Source organism: Peromyscus californicus, unplaced genomic scaffold (assembly GCF_007827085.1).
Source record: "Peromyscus californicus insignis strain IS unplaced genomic scaffold, ASM782708v3 Scaffold_10__1_contigs__length_136768540, whole genome shotgun sequence".
NCBI classification, from domain to species: Eukaryota; Metazoa; Chordata; class Mammalia; order Rodentia; family Cricetidae; genus Peromyscus; species Peromyscus californicus.
Window position 1 is genome coordinate 28,403,982 of NW_026294391.1, and position 7,702 is coordinate 28,411,683.

Consider the following 7,702-nt stretch of genomic DNA (forward strand, 5'->3'; position numbering starts at 1 on the left):
TGTGATCCTGAGACAAGGATTGGAAGGTAAAAAGTTGATTTGGAGCTTAAGAGAACACTAGCAGAGTAGTACAGAAGGCAAACTGAGATGTCAGTGCAAGAGTGCAAGACAGGGTATAATTTCCACCCTGGGAGACTGGAGCTTAAAGCCCTAGGCGAACTCTTGGGCACTCAATGAAGAGGTGAAGAAGATAGGTAAGGGGTACTGATTTTCTGGCAGATTGAGAGAGTCTTTATCAAGTAGAGGGAGATAGTGGTAGCTGCATGGATGAGGAGCACATGGAAATAGTAACATTCAATGACTGGGTGGTATGCCAACCAGTGTCTGTCTCAGGGAGTTCTGGGTAACTTGGCTTGAGTCATGGGTCTGCTGGGTAGCCACATAGGCAGATCTAGAGTTCAAAAATCTAAGCAGAAGACCAAGATTATAAAGTTGTTAGAGCCTGGGTATAGGTTGAGACAGTGGGAACTAGTAAGCTAGCTCTGTAGAAGATGTATGTGAATTGATTTAGTAACTGAGAACATTACCCTGTGACACACTGGCATGACCTATATGAGTACACCTGAGGATCTCAAGGAGTTAATGAAAGCTCTGAATTTACAGACGACAGAATGTTGGTGGGTGGGAGTACAGTATTTGTACTTTACTTACTGAAGGTAAATGATGTACCTAATGCTGACGTTGCGCTTTCAAATGATTTGGGGGTGAATAATGTTTACTGGGTGCATGAGTGAAGTGAGTATTTGGCAGCATAATCACAATGGAGAGTGATAAATGAAAAAATGCAAGAGTCCGTTGAAACACAAAGGGTTGAAGCCAAATACAGGCTTAGGGAAACCGGATAGAAACCATTCAGAGAAACAGTTCAGTGCAAATGACAGTTTTACATAAGAAATAGAAGAGCCCATGGGCAAAAGGGAAAGGTGTTGACATTTGATAGAATGACAATGACGACAGAATGGTAATGTCTAAGGTAGTCTGTGCGGGGTAGAGGTGAGGGCTTCAGTGTTCATCTGTATTATGTATGCACTTTGGATAAAATTATCAAAGTCTAGAACAAAGGATTTGTGAGTTTGTCCTTTGGTTGAGTGATTGATAAGCATATGCTAAACAACAATGATTTTTTAACACTACATTATTCGCTAGAATGCAAAGAATAATAATGTAACATTCTTCTCCTGTGTTGAAATTTCTTGGGGTCCAGGTGGAACTCTGTATGATCTCTCAATCAGCTTCTTCCATTTCACAGAGATTTTTGAGAAAGTATCACGATTAAGAAACAAGCTCATTATAGAGGGCTTTTGCTTATGGAAGTGCCATTTTGTAGTCTCTGTTTCTCTTGTCTAGCAGAACATTAATAGTCAGATGCCCATCCCTCTCCTGTAAAACTTAGGCGGTTTAGGATTTGATCCTAGCTTTAGGGTGGATCTGTTTGATCTAAGAAAAATTGTATCCCTCCTGTTATAAGATGGGTCAAATAGATAAAAGGAGAGATTTGCTGAGGGCTCATAGGTAAGTTCCTATTCTCTAGGAGATTATTGCTCCCTCTCCCAATGGATGTGAGGATAGTATAACTCCATGTGCAACTGACAGCCAAAATGTAATGCCAGCAATCACCTGCTTGAGCATCTAGGCCATGTCACTGTGAAAGTAGCTCCTATTAACAATTATGCAAGAGCCAAACCTGGGTCTTGAGAAGTAGGTCCAGGAGGAGATGCTGCTGCTGAGGGCAACACAGGCAAGATGAAGAACTGAGGGCCATGACTGTTACTAAATTACAACAGTCAACTCTAGAGCCAGTGCCCTGTCCATCCTGTCAGGTAAATGAGTGCATGGCTTTTTCAGTTCAATTTCTTTGGGTCTGATCTCTATTGCTGGCAGACTGAAAGCATCTTAAGATCTATACACCATTCTAGGATTGTCGTTGCTTTGTTTTAGTCCCATCTCAGAAATAAGGGCTACTCTTGAGATAGACATAATAAAAGGTGTAGAGAAGCAGTAGATTAAGAATGGCAGGCATAACTTTACCTTAAAGACATTAATAAACAGGCACGTGGCTATGATCCATGGCTGTGCTGAATTTGGCAGACCATCTGTACACCCAGTGGTTTTCACTCTAACAGAACCTTCAATGCATGTTTTTGCCTCTGACAAAGCAGGGGACTCCTGTGCTGGGGACTAGAAGAATTTGTCTGCTGTTGTCACTGCTCCTTGTGGCTTTGAACAGCTTCTCTTTTGAGGCTGTTAATTCTTATATCCGCAACAGCCATCTTTCCCCTCATGTCTTGCCTTTCTCGATTAATTTTAAACATCAAGGGAGGGTGCTATGCTTATATCTTCCCTCAGCTCCACTTGAACTTTCCCATGTGTGAGGCCTTAGGTCTGTGGTTGTCAAATTCATTGTTATCTTCCTTCACATTTGTGTTTGCTCTCCTATTCCCCAGGAACTTTGATATCCACTTCCTTCTGCAAGTATTATAACCAAATGCACTTTCCTTTACTGAGTGAAGATGAGGTATGAATAAAGAAAGCCAGGGGTGGAATTATATGGCTATCATCTGAGGCTGTGAGATTTGCCACATCAGCAGAGAGCTCTGCACAAGGCAAGTGAGAAGGCAGATTTTGTGAGACATAGTAGATTCCATATAAAGTCACCAACAAATGGCCAGAAGAAAATTAAAGCCAGGATAGAGATTTGGAGTCAGATACATGAGCTAATAAGGCAGTAAATTTTCTTTGAGCAGAAAATGAACCCTGATTTGTTTGGAAGAAGTAACTTCTTTTGTTTGATAGAATATCTTTGCTAACTGTAGCATGGGTGTGGCACACGAAGGAGCAAAGACAAGGTAGCTCAGAAATGATGCCATAGAAAGCAAACTCCTGAGAGGGAAAGGAGACTCAGAAAAGAACTGCACACACACACACACACACACACACACACACACACACACACACACACACACCCCCCACATATGAATACATGCACATAGAAATATGCACACATGTGCATACACATGCACACGCATACACACACCCTCATACATACATCTATATGTGCCAAATCCTATTCTTTTTCCAGATATTTAATTTATCTTTTCTGTCTTAACAATTCTAGGCCTTCTGCATATGTTACAGTCGTGTAACTTGGTCTTCTTGTGGAATTCCTAACAGTGGAAGCAGGGGCTGTCTCTGACTCTTTCCTCTTACTGGATTACCTTGTCCAGCCTTAATACCAGGGGAGGTGCCTAGTCTTACTGCAACTTGATATGCCATGTTTGCTTGATATCCATGGGACACCTGCCCTTCTCTGGAGAGGAACATAGGAGTTGGGGGCAGGGGGAAGGAGGGAGAGGGACTGGGAGGAAAGGAGGGAGGGGAAACTTCAGTTGAGATGTAAAGAAAAAAAAATTTAATTAAAAAAATTCATTCACAGGTGAGCCAGATTTATCTCTGAGAAAGGAAAACTTAGGGAAAGTACCCTTAGTAATTAGTATTAGACTATCCAACAAGAATATCCAAAATCGATCATTAAAAACTAGCTGCTGAGGGCTTCCAATGCAACAGTGTTACTGTTACATGAGGTAGCAAGCTGTGACCCATGGATAACCCCAGTCATCCCCAAAGCACAGCCCTCTAGTGCCTAGCACTATGGGTAGTACAAGACTTGAGGCCAGCAGCAGTCTTTGGAAAGGAGGGCTGTTGAGTGCTGAGGACTTGATCAGCCACCAACCCTGCTGGCTGCTGGAAGGTGCTTTGTCCTCCCACCAATATGGCCTGTCTGATCTTGCTAGCATGTGTATCATGAAGAGACTGTGGCAATCAGTTTCCCAGGCAGATGGTGCCTGCCACAACACACATGTCATTCTAACATCCCCCTTCAGTGTGTCCAAGGTCAGTTAAGTTTGCCCTGCTTCATTCGCTAAAAATCTCTCCAATGTAACCAGTGGTGTTTCTGTGACTGTGTCTTTAAGAGATGAAAGAGTTGCAAAGTTGTACTGCTCAATGTGTAAAAATATTTATTTATTTATTTTTGTCATGTGTGTGGGAGTTTTGCCTGCATGTGTGTAAGTGCATTGCAGAGGCCAGAAGAGGGCACTTGATGCCATGGACATAGAATTGAAGAGCACTGATATAGATGTTGGAAACTGAACCTGGGTCCTCTGAAACAGCAGTCTCTCCAGCCCTGTCATTCATTTTTGAACAGGATAGTAATGTCTAATACAAAAGAGACTTTAATCATTTTGTTTTTCTTCACCTTGTAGAACTTCTTTACGTATAAAACCACTTGGAGGGGTGGTGCTGGGGACTGAACTGGGGCTCAAGGCATCCTGAGCATGGACTCTAGCATTGAGCTGTACTCCAGCCCCTATGAACTGAGTCATTTTATCAGTGGAAAAAAGTACAAGTGTAAAACATGTGTTGTCCAGCCTGGTTGGCATTTTTAATTGTGGTGTATTGCATGTGTGGCCTTTATAACTGATCGACATCTAATTGCTCTCACAAGATTGCCCAACTTGGCTCATCTCAGCAAAGTCTCTGATACTCTTTCACCATTAAGGTTATCCTGGCTTGATCCTTGAGCCATACTACCAGAGAGCTGGGTCTGAGTTGAGGCTGGCTTCTTTCACACAGGCTTCTTAAGCTCTTGAGGGAAGTACACTGGGCATCACTCAAGAACAAAGCCACAGCCTTTTGCCAATCATCACCTCTGTAACCTCTCCTACCCTGGCCCAAGACATGGAACTAGGCTCCTGGGGTTGAAGATGTGCAGAGCTCTCAGATCAGCTGCACAGATCCATTGAGTGTCCCCACCTGTCTTTGCCCTCCCTTGGCTGTCATCGTACAGAGTTGCTTCTCATTCACTGGCATCTTTCCCGAAATGCAGGCCTCGGACTTAGTGGACATGGTGCAGAAACTGTGGACTGCCATCATCTGAGTTCATTCGCTCTCTCTCCCTCTCCCTCCACCCCCCATTTTATTAGACAGATCCTTATTTTTATGACTACAAAACATTCTTAAATGAAATAGAGATGACTTTTGGAAAAATATATTATGGCTTTAGAAAAAAGTCACAATTAATGTAACAGTACTGGGGGATATGCAAAATGTATTCTTTAAATTGGATTGTTTGTTATAATGCCTGTTTAAAAATTACATGTAATATTCTACATGTAGAAGGCTATCCTAGCTTCAGTATAAACACTCAATCACAAGTACCTCCAATGACCTGGATGTTTTGTTCAAGTGTTTCTGTTTATAGTATCATCTCAACTGAAATAAAATTATGGATAATTTTAGTCCTCCTCGGGTCTCTTAATACAGTCAAATAATACGTATTTTAATAATATTACCTAATCATAACAAACATTTTCAATGGTCATATTTGATTTTTTTAAAGTGGATTCATTAGCATATACTTGTTTCCCCCCCTTGTACTGGGAGGAGATACTTAGAAATTCTGCTGTTATAAAAACATTTTTATTTCTGTGTATATAAATGTTGCCTGAAAAAAGGGAGTTATCAGGAAAAGTACACTGCTATAATGTTTTGGGGACAGGATCATAAACATTCATGTGTTGTCAAGCTGATTTTCAAAGAAGATTCTACTTAACCTTTGAAACATGAGGTCTTGAGGGCGGGCGCATGTGTCATGAGTACCATAATATTTCTTTCTCTGACTACTAGAGAAGCAAGGTTTTTGTTTGTTTGTGAGCTTGGTACTTGTGTATTTAATGGAATTGTCAATTTATTTTCCTTGTCTCATTCTTCTTGAAATCACAGTGTTTGCATCTTATTAGCATGTACATACTCTTTAACACAAGTAAATATCATCCTGTTTTCTTTTTGTCCTGTGTGTTGGACTGTTATTTTAAATAGACAAAAATTATTTATTTTTTGTAAAATTAAGTATACCAATTATCTGTTTTGTAATTCCTTCTGTTATTTAGGTAAAACCTAATATACCTTAAATAATTCCATTTATATTCATTTGGAAGATTTTGTTATTTTTTTGTAAGGTAGGATTTTAGAAATCTCATACTTATGGATTGGTAGAATTAATATTGTGAAAATAACCATCTTATAAACACTATTTGTAGATTTAATGTAATCCCAATCAAAGAGCTCCATCTTGTTCTTCACAAAAATAGAAAAATAACTTTCCTAAAATTCATATGAAATCACAAAATACCCAGGATAACCAAGGCAATCCTAAACAAAAAGAACAATTCTGGGAGTGGGAGTTTACCATTCTAGATCTTAAGATACATTGCAGAGCCATAGTAATAAAACAGTATAATACTGGCACAGAAACAGACTCATAGACCAATGGAACAAAGTCAAAGACCCAAACGTGAGTACCCATAATCTCAGCCACTTAACATTTGACAAAGATGCCAAAAATGTATGCTGGAGTAAAGAAAGAATCTTCAAAAAAATGACATTGGAAAAACTGGATGTCCACATGCAGAATGAATTGGACTTATCTCTATTACCTTGTACAAAAACTAACTCTAAATGGATCAAAGTTCTAAACTGACGCCTGAAACACTGAAAGTGCTAGAAGAAAACATAGGCAGTACTCTATATTATGTAGATATAGGAAGAGACTTCTTGAATAGGACTCTATTTGCCCAAGAATTAAGGCCAGCAATTGAGAAGCAGGACTTCATGAAACTAGTTTCTGCACAGCAAAACAAAGAGGAAGCCAACAGAATGAGAAAGAATTTTTGCCAGCTATACATCTGGAAGAGGACTAATATCCAGAATTTATAAAGAACTCGAAAAACAAAGAGCAAAAAAAAAAAAAACCAAAACAAACAAATACACAAAAAACATAATACCCATTTTTTAAAAAAAAGTGTGCCAGGGACCTGAACATAGAGTTCTTGATAGAAGAAAAACCTGGCTAAGAAATATCTCACAAAACGTTCATCATCCCTAGAAATTAGGGAAGCATAAATCAAAACTTTGAAATTTTAATTGTATAATTTTGTACAAGCAGTTGTCCAAATGTCTCTACATTTTAAATATGGAATCCCTTCTTTACTGATTTGTACTTTCTTTTTAAGCAAATACTAAGTTGTTATTTAGTAGATTCTATTTTGGGGCTGTTGGGTATGTTTTGTGGCGCTGTTCCTCCTTTTAACAAAATATTTCATTTTAACATATGTATAGCTGCAGATGCAGCTTTAAGAAACAATATAGTGAGGTCTCTGTACCTTTTCTCCAGTTTCATTCGATGGTAACATCTTGCAAAATTGTAGTGTGGTATCACAACCAGAATATTAGCACTGATACAATTCACCAGTCTTATTCAGATTGCTTCAATTTTTTCATCTAAGTGTGTGTGTGTGTGTGTGTGTGTGTGTGTGTGTGTGTGTGTGTGTGTTGTCATTTCAAAAGTGTTATATACATGGAATTATACAGTGTGTAACCTTGGGAGATATTTTTTCTTGGCATAATTCACTGGAGAGTCATCATGTTGCTGTGTTTATCAATAGTTTCTTTTTGCTGGATAGTAGAGTTCATGTGATATACACATGCCATAGTTTCTTTCTCTATTCATATGTTTGAGTACATCTGGAGTGTATTTCTCCACGATAAACTCTGAAAAGTTCAATTGCTGAGTCATAAGGTAATTGGACACTTGCTGTTTTTATGAATTGCTTTATAGAGTGGCCATAGCATTTTAGATTGCTCC